General features: G+C 41.6%; 2 non-coding genes across 2 annotated transcripts; both read right to left on the bottom strand.

Moving 5' to 3' along the window:
* Positions 1 to 1,190: 1,190 nt before the first annotated feature.
* On the bottom strand, positions 1,191 to 1,296 carry LOC140815797 (small nucleolar RNA R71). Its single transcript, XR_012114442.1, has one exon. It is a non-coding gene; the product is annotated as a small nucleolar RNA R71 (small nucleolar RNA).
* A 9,607-nt stretch (positions 1,297 to 10,903) lies between these two features.
* On the bottom strand, positions 10,904 to 11,010 carry LOC140815773 (small nucleolar RNA R71). The gene has a single exon (XR_012114419.1). It is a non-coding gene; the product is annotated as a small nucleolar RNA R71 (small nucleolar RNA).
* Positions 11,011 to 12,812: the final 1,802 nt, after the last annotated feature.

Here is a 12,812-nt window from a genome sequence, read left to right as displayed (position 1 = left end):
TTGGATACGTGCCGATAGTCATAGTCCTTAGGGTCGAAAACTAGGGGATTTCATAGATCGAAATGCGATTTGCCCTTGATAAATAATTAAAGATATTTAATTACTTCATTGAGTCGAATTAGTTTGGCATAGCTCGAGAGAGAGTGTTCAATAGAATAGAAAATCCTGTCGGAAGCGTAGATCACGATCGAACGAATTAATAAATTAACGAGGGGTAGGTGAGCCGAGATTCCCAACAAATCCATTTCTCATTGAATTTTTACTCAACATTTTACACTTTACATTTCATTACTTGATTTTGAAGCTTTTTATTTGCACGTTTATTTAATGTTAGTAGTAATAAACAATCAAATCAATTTTCGTTGCTAAATTTTAAATAACTGAAAATAATAATTGTTAAACACAGTTTTCAGTGGAACGATACTCGTACTCTTGTACACTATATTATTACTTGACATCGTGCACTTGCGATTAATTTTGAGCATACAAAATCATATTTTTATTGGGGATTTTACTGTGCAAGTTTTGCTCGATCAAGTTTTTGGCGCCGTTGCCGGGGACTGTTAATCTACAATTTTATTTTTAGTTATTTTCTTTAGCATTATTTTATTTCTCTTGAGCTAACACTCCATATTTTATCTCAGATATCTTGTCTAGTGCATGCCAGAGTCACTTGACGTGGAGCTTGAACTCGATCCTGAAATTGAAAGAACTTTCCGCAGGAGAAGACAACAACAGAGACTAAAAGAACTGATGGAGAGGCAAGTGAACGATCGTGAGGAGGAACAACGTGAAAATAGACAAGTTGAGATACCACGCCGCATACCGATGCTAGAGTATGCTCAGCCTTCCTTGGAGGGTGCACGCCCTAGTGTTGTGAGGCCTATCGTTCGGGCAAATCAATTTGAAATCAAGCCAGCTATAATCCTGATGATTCAGAACACAGTCCAATTTGGAGGAACTGCAGTAGATGATCCAAACACACGACATCGCAGATTTTCTTGAAATTTGCGATACTTTTAAATTCAATGGAGTTTCTGATGATGCTGTCAGGTTGCGTTTGTTTTCTTTCTCTTTACGTGATAAAGCTAAAGCATGCTTAAATTGTTTGCCTGTAGGGTCGATCACTACATGGGAGGACATGGCGAAAGAATTTCTCATTAAATACTTTCCTCCATTAAAGACCATGAATCTGCGGGCAGACATTACAACATTTGCTCAATTCGATCAGGAATCTCTATATAAGGCATGGGAACGCTTCAAAAATCTACTACGAAGATGCCCACATCACGAATTACCACTTGGGTTAGTCGTTCAAACATTTTATTATGGTTTGCTTACTCCTAACCGTACTATGATAGATGCTGCTGCATGTGGAAACCTGTTGAGGAAGACTGCGGAAGAAGGATACGAGTTACTGGAGGAGATGGCTGCTAGCAGCTATCATCCTCAATCTGAAAGAAATACCCAGCGAAGGAGTGCAGGAGTTCACCAGGTAACTGATTTTTCTGCTATTACTGCACAACTTGATGCTTTAAACAGGAAATTAGACAACTTGAATGTGGGTGGCACGGCGATGCGTCTTCAAGAGATATTCTGTGAAAAGTGTGGAGGGGAACACTATGTGAAAGATTGTCAAGATGACAACCCGTTCTATGTGCCAAATGAGGTACCGGTGAATCAAGTGGGAGTCCAAAACCGCCCGAGGAATGACCCTTATTCGAACACTTACAATCCTGGGTGGAGGCAACATCCCAACTTCTCATGGGGCGGTCAAAACAGTCAGAATCGACCTGCAAGGAGGACAACAATATGGGAAACAACCGATGTACAGATCCGATCCTCCTAGAGAAGAAAAGTCCAACTTGGAGCAAATGATGTCTAAGTTTATTTCATCCACTGAAACGAGGCTTCAAAATCAGGATGCATCGATAAAGGTGCTTGAAAATCAGATTGGTCAGTTGGCAAAGATGATAGCAAGTAGAGAGCCAGTCACCTTGCCAAGTAACACCGAGACTAATCCTAAAGATCAAGTGAAGGCCATTGAGTTGAAGAGTGGAAAAGTTCTGGAGTCAAGAGAGAAGGAGAAAACTCAAACATTGGATGAGCAGACTGTGACATCTAAAGGTAAGTCCTCTAACTCCACACTAGCACCCACTGCACAACCTAAAATTGTTATACCTCCTCCTTTCCCTGCAACACTTAAAAAAGCAAAACTAGATGCACAATTCGGTAAGTTTCTTGAGGTATTTAAACAATTGCATATCAATATTCCTTTCGCCGATGCCTTAATGCAGATGCCTAGTTATGCTAAATTTTTGAAGGACATTTTAGCTAATAAGAGGAAGTTGGAGGATCACATGACAGTGAAATTAACTGAAAATTGCTCCGCTTTGGTGCAAAACAAAATCCCACCGAAACTCAAAGACCCAGGGAGTTTCACTATTCCTTGCATGATTGGTGGTGATGTTTTTCATAAAGCGTTATGTGATCTTGGTGCAAGTATTAATCTTATGCCATTGTCTGTGTTTAAGAAACCTGGGTTAGGAGAGCCTAAGCCGACGAGGATGTCCTTGCAATTGGCTGACAGGTCTGTCAAGTATCCCCGCGGAGTGATTGAGGATGTGCTAGTGAAAGTGGACAAATTCATTTTCCCTGCGGATTTCGTGGTTCTCGACATGGAGGAGGATACAGAGATGCCTCTAATTTTGGGGAGACCGTTCCTTGCAACTGGCAAGGGACTTATTGATGTGCAAGAAGGGAAGTTGAGATTGAGAGTGGGCGAGGAAGAGATTACTTTTGATGTTTTTAATGCACTTAAGCACACACTGCATTCTGATAGTTGTTTTAGAATTGATGCTTTTGACTCTCTTGTATCTCACTATGTGCAGGATGCTCTTAGGGACCCTTTGGAGGCCACCATCACTACTGAATTGGGAGAAGAGGAATTGGATGAAGAAAAAGCTGAAATAGTGGCACACTTTAATGCCAACTATCCATGGAGAAAGCCAATAAGGATGCGTTTGGAGGATCTAGGAGAACGAAGAGATTTGACCCCTCAAAGGTCAAGCATCGAGGAGCCACCGACACTTGAGCTAAAGCCGTTGCCTCCACACATCAAGTACGTGTACTTAGGTGAGAATAACACTTTACCTGTCATTATTTCTGCTGCTTTGACAGATGTGATGGAAGACAAATTGTTGGAGGTTCTGAAAGCGCACAAGGGTGCATTTGCGTGGAAGGTGGCGGATATCAAAGGGATCAATCCATCAGTCTGTATGCACAAGATCTTGATGGAAGACAAGTACTCACCTCTTGTGCAACCTCAGAGAAGATTGAATCCAAAGATGCAAGAGGTAGTAAAGGCAGAAACGATTAAGCTTCTCGTATGCAGGTATTATCTATCCTATATCTGATAGTGCAGGGGTAAGTCCGGTTCAGTGTGTGCCAAAGAAAGGTGGGATTACTGTGATCACGAATGATAATAATGAACTAATACCCACCAGGACTGTTACGGGATGGCGTGTGTGCATTGATTATAGGAAATTGAATGATGCCAGCCGAAAAGACCACTTCCCCCTTCCTTTATTGATCAAATGCTGGAGAGGTTAGCGGGTCATGAGTTTTATTGTTTTCTAGATGGGTATTCAGGGGTATAATCAAATCGCCATTGCACCTGAGGACCAAGAGAAACCCACTTTCACTTGTCCTTATGGAACTTTCGCTTTTCGTCGCATGCCGTTTGGTCTTTGTAATGCCCCTGCCACATTTCAAAGTTGCATGACCGCTATATTCCATGATATGATAGAAACTTTTCTTGAAATTTTTATGGATGACTTCTCTATTTTCGGCCCTTCTTTTGATGACTGTTTGCAGAACTTGAAGGTGGTTTTGTTGAGATGTGAGGAGACGAATTTGGTGCTAAATTGGGAAAAATGCCATTTGATGGTACAAGAGGGAATTGTCCTAGGGCACAAGATTTCGGAACAAGGGATTGAGGTGGACAAAGCGAAAGTAGAAGTCATCAAGAACCTACCACCACCATTTTCAATAAAGGGAGTTAGAAGTTTTTTAGGCCACGCCGGTTTCTATCGGCGGTTTATCAAAGATTTTTCAAAAATTGCCAAACCTTTGTCTTCCTTACTTATGAAGATGTGTCTTTTGATTTTAATTCTGATTGTTTACAGGCCTACGAGAAGTTGAAGGAGTGCTTGGTGACGGCTCCTGTCTTGGTGGCACCGGATTGGGATCTGCCCTTCGAGGTCATGTGCGATGCCAGTGATATTGCGGTTGGGGCTGTTCTCGGCCAAAGACGGAACAAGGTATTCCACACTATATACTTTGCAAGTAAGACTCTAGATGAAGCACAATTAAATTATGCCACCACTGAAAAAGAGTTACTTGCAGTAGTGTTTGCACTTGACAAATTTCACTCATATCTTGTTTTGTCCAAAGTCATTGTTTACACCGACCACTCTGCACTTAAGTATTTACTTGCTAAGAAAGATGCAAAGCCACACCTTCTTCGGTGGATTTTATTGTTACAAGAATTTGATTTAGAAATAAAAGATAAGAAGGGTGTTGAGAACGTTGTGGCGGATCATTTGTCTAGACTAGAGTTTATTTGTGATGATTCTGTCGATCATGCTATCAATGATTGGTTCCCTGATGAGCAACTATTTGAGGTGAGAAATTGTCCTTGGTATGCAAATTTCGCTAACTTTCTTGTCACAGGCACACCTCCACCAAACCTATCGTTTCACCAACGAAAGAAATTCTTTTCTGACGTGAAATACTATTTTTGGGAGGAACCGTTTTTGTTCAAAATTTGTGCAGATGCCATGATAAGAAGGTGTGTTGCAGAGGAAGAGTTCGATCAAATTCTCAACCATTGCCATGACCGTGAGGTAGGTGGTCATTTCGGACCAACAAGGACGGCTTCCAAGGTACTTGAATGTGGCTTTTATTGGCCAACCCTCTTTAAAGATGCTCGTTCTTATGTTCTCCATTGTGATAAATGCCAGCGGTCAGGTAACATCTCTAACCGTCATGAAATGCCTTTAAATAATATCATTGAGTGTGAGGTTTTTGATGTGTGGGGGATAGACTTCATGGGACCGTTTCCTAGTTCTTCACGAAAAAGTACATCTTGGTTGCAGGTGGATTATGTGTCTAAGTGGGTAGAGGCAGAAGCGTACGCCACTAATGATGCTCAAGTGGTCTTAAAATTTTTAACGAAAAACATTTTTAACCGATTTGGAACACCCCGAGCAATCATCAGTGATGGTGGCACTCATTTTTGCAACAAAGTCTTTGAAAAACTTTTGAGCAAATACGGTGTCACACATAAGATATCCACCCCTTATCACCCCCAGACTAGTGGTCAAGTGGAAGTGTCTAACCGAGAAATTGAGCGGATTTTGGAAAAAAGTGGTAGGTGTGAGTTGGAAAGATTGGTCGGTGAGGTTAGATGATGCTCTTTGGGCATATAGAACTGCGTTCAAAACACCAATCGGCACGACACCGTAAAGATTATTGTTTGGTAAAGCATGTCACTTACCTATCGAATTAGAGCATCGGGCATATTGGGCAACAAAAGCACTAAAATTTAACTTTACTGATGCAGGTGAACGACGTTTGCTTCAACTAGATCAGTTGGAGGAGTTCCGAAATCTAGCATATGATCTGGCACTAACCTACAAGGAAAAGACGAAGAAAGCCCATGACAAGCGGATCATCGAGCGAGAATTCAAAGAAGGTGAAAGTGTCCTACTCTACAACTCCCGGTTGCTAATTTTTCCCGGAAAGTTGAAGTCACGATGGTCCGGTCCATTCGTGATCTCGAAAGTTTATCCATCAGGAGCTGTAGAATTGAAAGATGGGAAGGATGGGACATTTACGGCAATGCCCAGCGCCTGAAGCACTACATGGGTGGCACAATTGAGCCACAACTTGGAATCACCCGGTTCCAAGACATGCCGAACTGAGACGGACCGACAGTCAAGCTCTCGACTATAAATTGAGAACTACTTTTCTTCCCCTTCTCTTGCATTTGATTTAAATTTTCTTTCGTGTCCATGTATTTATTTTCTCTTGCTTTTGTTTTATTTTATTTTAAAAAAAATAAAATGAAATGGGCAGAGAGGTTCGCGCTCGAGCGGTAATTTTATACCGCCCGAGCGCGAGCGCTTACCTCTGGACAAAAAATCCAGAGAGGTTCGCGCTCGAGCGGTAGTTTTTACCGCTAGAGCGCGACTGCTTTTAAAAGACGAAACCCCTTTCCCCTTTCTTTATTCTGCACGAAAAACCCCAATCTCCCTCTCCAAATCCCTAACTCCTCTCAATTTTTTTTTTTCCCGATTTTCTTGTGCAGGTTGTCGATTCCTCCTCAACTAATTGGCAAGGTGAAATCTCTTCGTAGGAACACACGCATATTCCATCAATCGGGTCATCTTCTCCGGCCACCATTTTCATCTTCAACTCTTCAAACACAATGGCTCCCAAGAAGCAAAGAGGTAACCCCGGTTCTTCCTCTTCCTCTTCTTCGTTTGATAGAACCCGCTTTGTAAGTGACGCGGCTCGGAATAGATATGATCATGCAAAGCTTCACCGAAACCCCATTCCTGAAAGGGGATTTCGTCGCCAATTTGAGGATAGATATTTAGAGCCCATTGTGGACTTGGATCGAAGGGGATGGGAAAAATTTAGTGAGCACCCTCAAGCTGCAGTGGTGTCGGTAGTTAGGGAGTTTTATGCAAATGCTTGTGAGCGAACTGATGGGAGAGCTTTGTTAGAGGCAAGCTTGTACCGTTTGATTCGGCTACGATTAACACCCTCGTAGAAATAGCGGAGGTTGACGACTCCAACTACCAGGCATTGATTGTTGAGCCCAACTACACTGAGATTATCGAGACTTTGTGTCTTCCGGGGGCTACATGGAAACCACTAGGGGGACCCCCGAGTTGTTTCGACGAGAAGTATTTGCGCACCACTGCTGCCATGTGGTATTTATTTGTGGCCCGGCGGATGATGCCAGTCTCGCATAAGAGCGAGGTTAAAAAGGAAAGAGCGGTGCTACTATTTGCGTTGACCCAAGGATACAGCATCAATGTGGGCAGACTGATAACATCTCAGATCATGCTGAGTGCTCAGAACAGCCACATCGGGCTTTTCTTTTCGACGATCATATCCGAACTGTGTGCACAGGCTGGGGTACTTTTCCGGGACGACGAGGAGTGGCTTCAACCGATGAAGCCAATTTGTCAGGAGGATGAACAGAGAAAAAGAGAGAAACGACGGGCGGACTTCCCCACTCAGGAGGAGGAAGCCGGTGGATCTAGCACTGCCATCCCACACCGTCTGCCACCACAACCCCGCAGGCGAACTCAGAATGATAAGATGGAGGAAAATCTCGCCTTCCAAGCGCATCAGAGTCAGTTCAACTCTTACGTCACGGACCATTTGTCTCACCTTGACTCCATGATGCGCACTTTGCTTGTGCACGGGGGCGTTGACCCGTCGACCATTCCACCGACTCCGCTACCTCCTCCCCCATTCCAGTTCTAGTATGATTATTTTCAGCATGGGGAGGCCGCAGGAGTGCAACCACCGGAGCAGGATGAGGAGGAGCAATGACTAGGGGAGTTTACTGTTTCCCCTTCTTTGCACTTTTATTTCTTTACCGCTTTCTATCTTTCTTTCTTATCGTTGTTTCAGTCTAGCATGTTTTTAGCTTTCATGTTAATTAGTCTGCATTTGTGTTTGCATTTCTGTGTTTTTGAGTTTTTTTTTGTGCAATGGGGACATTGCACACGTCTAGTATGAGGGGGTCGTCCCACGTCTTCTTATTTGTCTACGTTCTTATTTGTTTACGTTTTTTTTTGTTCACGTTCGTAATTGTCCTGCATGAGTGTCAGTGATGGTGAACCTAGTAAATTAGTAGCCGATGATGATTGTGAGATGAATGAACTGCATACTACTTAGTCTTATCACTCGTTATAAATACCCCAGTGAATTGAAAAATTTCCATATGCACACATAGTGGGTGTTATTAGTAGTGTAAACGACAGTCGAGTTTAAGAATCTGTGGGAGAAACTGAAAAAAACATGAGATGCAAGTCGAACTTGAGTGAATTTTTGTTGTCATTCGTGACCGACCAGTGACATGAAGTAGACTAGATCACTTGAGTCCACCGAAATAATTTTCGTCCCAATTGTGCACAATACCTCAAGAGTTATCCCTAAGCCAAATAAACAAACGTTCCATATACTCAAAACCTAGGGAGTACACTTGAGAAAATTATGCACTAAAAAAAAATAAAAAAAAATAATAGTGTTGTGAATGTAAAAAGGGGATGTAAGGTGTGGGGGAGCCAAAAAGGGATGAAATCCTATCCCAAGGCTAAATAGATGGAGATGTAAGGCGTTGAGGAATGTCAGGTGAAAATTCTGACAAGTGCATAATGAAAATGATCAGTGTACGTCCCATCTGTTTGAGCCGTTTGAAACCTCATGATATTAAATCCCTACTTACTGTGGTACAACCTCGAAATTTTGCCGCTTTGTGTTCACTTGTTGGTCGCAACTAGAAACAAAACTCAGGATAGGAAGACTTGCATTGAATTGTCGATTTGGTGACTCACATGATTTGCAAACAAAAATGTCTGAAGCACGAGCTAGTGAGACCCACAGCACACACACGACCACACTTTCTAGTCAAATCGAAATGATATAAGGTGCTTGAAGACGGGTGTTGATGAATGTTATGATTTGGCTAATTGGATGTGGTTCACAAACCCGCTGAGGCGGAGATGTCAGTTTGCTATTTCACCATCAGTTTCGTTATTTTAATTCTTTCATTTGGTGTTTGTTTCGTATTTTGGTTGTGGTTTGTAACCTAGTTTGTGATAGGACTCGTTTTTACGTGTTTTTAGTGTTGGTTTTGAGTCGTATTCATGCATCATATTAGTTTGTTTAGTTTAATTTTGCATCTTTTTAGCATTATTTAGCATTTGACTGATCTCGTGTATTTTGTGGTGATTTTGTAGGAATTGAACCAAAAAGTGGGAGAAACTTTGGCATAATGTCGAAGAAGATTCGCTCGGGCGGTCACAGCGAGCATTGTGGTCTGGCCGAGTATTTTTGCTCGAGTGTCTCGCTAGGGCTGTCAAAAGTAACCGCTCCAGCGAAACCTGGGATATGATCGAGGAAGTTTATTCGAGGACCACTCGCTAGGGCGGTCAAAATATACCGCCCTAGCGAGAAGCAAGATTGAGAAAGATTTGTTTCCAAATTTTGAGGGACTCTATCCTACACCAAAACCTAACACACGAGATCAGCAGCCGTTTTTTTTTATACTTTATCAGACTTTTCATCATTTTTCTTGGAGAGGAGGCTAGGAGCAAAGGAGATTTCGAAGACCTCGAGATTTCCACGCGTCGTGGCCGTCACCCGTCATCATCTTTAGTATTTTCATTATTCAGTATTTGATTTCTTACATTGATTGTGGTTTTTATCATGAACTTCAGTAGCTAAAACTCTAAATTTGTTGGGATTTGAGGGGATCCTACCCCGTACTCGGTGTTTAACATTATTTCTCGACGTTTTTATTAGTGATTTGTTAATGCTATTGTTCGTTCTTGTTTCAATCGAAGCCTAGCTAACTTCCTTTGATTATTTCATGTTGTTGATGATTTCGATAGAATAATTAACAATAGAATCAAATAGTATAAACCACGGATTTACAATTTTAGTAGATATATGGAATTGGATACGTGTCGATAGTGATAGTTCACCCGGATGAAAGCTAATGGATTCCATAGAATGTAATGCAATCTTGAACTGTTAAATACTTGAGGACACTTGAGTACTGCATGTTTAGGATTAGTATTAATATAGCTCGACAGAGTATATTAATTAGTCTAGGGAATTCCGTCGAATGCACGAGTAAAAGTCGAGTGTAATTATTTAAACATGAGTGGTAGGTGAACTGATAATTTCCCAACAAATTCATTTCTCTTGCGTTCTTGAACACGTTTTTTTTGCATTTTAATTATTTTAATTGTTTAATTTACATTATTTTAATCATCAACTCAATTTATCGTTGCTAAAGAAATTTTAGTTGAAAATAAAAATAGTGTAACGCAATCCTTGTGGATCGATACTCGTATTCACTTACGTTTATTATAACTTGACTATCGTGCACTTGCGATATTTAAATCGAGCTTTCATTTATAAAATAAATTTTGGGACTATTCACTGTGCAAGTTTTGCTCGATCAAGTTTTTGGCGTCGTTGCCGGGGACTGTTGATTCACAAATTTTTATTTTTCATTTAAATTCTTTAGTATTATTTATTTTATTGTTATTTGATACTCTCATTGTGTTGCAGATTTTTTTTGTGGTGCATTCGAAGATCACTCGAGTGTAAGCTTGAGCCTTTTGACCCCGAGATCGAACGCACAGCTAGACGTCGACTACAGCAGCAAAGAGCGAAGGAAAGAATGGAAGGCGATCAACAAAGAGAGGAGCCAAGGCGTATACCGATGGTGGATTATGCACAGCCGTCTCTTGATGGAGCACGTCCAAGCATCGTAAGACCAGTCATCCGAGTTAATCATTTTGAGATCAAGCCAGCTATCATTCAGATGATTCAGAACACTGTCCAATTATGGGGAAGTGCACTTGACGACCCTAACTCTCATATAGCTGACTTTCTTGAAATTTGTGATACTTTTAAGTTTAATGGCGTGTCTGATGATGCTGTTCGTTTGCGTTCATTTCCATTTTCATTGAGAGAAAAAGCTAAGTCTTGGTTAAACTGTTTGCCTGTAGGGTCTATTACTACATGGGAGGATATGGCAAAGGCATTCATAATCAAGTACCTTCCTCCGTCGAAGACTATGAAGCTTAGAGCCGACATTACTACTTTTGCCCAATATGAGCAAGAGTCACTTTACGAGGCATGGGAGCGCTACAAGGACTTGTTGAGGAGATGTCCACACCATGAGCTGCCTCTTGGGTTAGTTGTTCAAACTTTCTACTACGGTCTGCTTACTCCTAACCGTACTATGATAGATGCTGCTGCCTGTGGTAACTTACTGAGAAAGACGGCAGAGGAAGGATATGAGTTATTGGAGGAGATGGCTGCTAGTAGCTATCATCCTCAGTCTGATAGGCAGAGACGAGGTGCTGGAGTTAATCAAGTTAATGATTTGTCGGCTGTCTCAGCACAGTTAGAGGCTTTGAATAGAAAGATTGATGGGATGAGCATGAGTGGGTCGGCTATGCGTCTGCAAGAAATTTTCTGTGATAAGTGTGGGGGTGAGCATGATGTGCAGGATTGCCAAGATGGCAATCCATTCTATGTGCCTGAGGGAGCACCGGTAAAACAAGTGGGATTCCAGAACCGTCCTAGAAATGACCCTTACTCGAACACATATAATCCGAGATGGAGGAATGACCCAAACTTTTCATGGGGAGGTCAAAACAACCAAAATCGTCAACAAAGAGGTCCACCATATGGGATGCACCAAGGATTCAAGCCAGAACCGTCTCGGGAGGAGAAGTCCAATTTAGAGCAAATGATGACTAAATTTATTTTTGCAACAGAGACGAGATTTCAGAACCAAGATGCATCCATAAAGGGGTTAGAGAATCAAATTGGACAATTGGCTAAGTTGATTGCTAACAGGGAGCAAGGAGCTTTGCCAAGCAACACGGAAACTAACCCAAGAGAACATGTGAAGGCGGTGGAATTGCGTAGTGGAAAAGCACTCGAGTCTAATGAGGAAAAGACCAAGCACGGTGAGGATGAGGTGGAAAATCGAGGAGGTAAGTCTTCTAACTCTACATCTACACCTATTGCACAAAATAAAATTGTTATCCCTCCACCTTTTCCTGCAGCAATGAAGAAAGCTAAATTAGATGCACAATTTGGTAAATTTCTTGAGATATTTAAAAATTTGCATATTAACATTCCTTTTGCTGATGCTTTATTGAATATGCCAAGTTATGCAAAATTCTTGAAAGATATCTTAGCAAATAAGCGGAAGCTAGAAGATCATATGACGGTGACTTTGACCGAAAATTGCTCTGCTTTAGTTCAAAACAAGATGCCTCCTAAGCAAAAAGATCCAGGGAGTTTCTCTATACCTTGCATTATTCGTGACATTAATTTTCATAAAGCTCTATGTGATCTTGGTGCGAGTATTAATCTGATGCCTTTTTCTGTGTTTAGGAGACTGGGATTAGGCGAGCCCAAGCCAACTAGGATGTCGTTGCAGCTGGCTGACAGATCTGTCAAGTATCCACGTGGGATTATCGAAGATGTTCTGGTGAAAGTGGATAAGTTTATTTTTCCTGCAGACTTTGTGGTACTTGACATGGAGGAAGATTTAGAGATGCCTTTAATCCTAGGGAGACCGTTTCTGGCTACAGGGAAAGCACTGATTGATGTTGAGGAGGGGAAATTGAGACTGAGAGTTGGAGAAGAAGAAATTATTTTTGATGTTTTCAATACTCTCAAGCACACAATACACAATGATAGTTGCTTTCGTATTGATGTCTTGGATTCTCTTGTTTGTGATTTTGTGCAGGATGGATTGAAAGAACCATTGGAGGCCACTCTCACTACTGAAAAGCAGGAGGACGAGCTAGACGAGGAAAAGATGGAGATGGTAGCTCATTTGAATGCCATTCCACCTTGGAGAAGCAAGTGAGGCTTAGACTAGAGGAATTGGGAGACAGAAAATATTTAATGCCTCAAAAGTCAAGCCTAGAGGAGCCACCTACTTTGGAGCTCAAACCACTACC

Source organism: Primulina eburnea, chromosome 15 (genome assembly GCF_022965805.1).
Source record: "Primulina eburnea isolate SZY01 chromosome 15, ASM2296580v1, whole genome shotgun sequence".
In the NCBI taxonomy this organism is placed as follows: Eukaryota; Viridiplantae; Streptophyta; class Magnoliopsida; order Lamiales; family Gesneriaceae; genus Primulina; species Primulina eburnea.
This window is presented reverse-complemented; position numbering and strand designations above follow the sequence as displayed.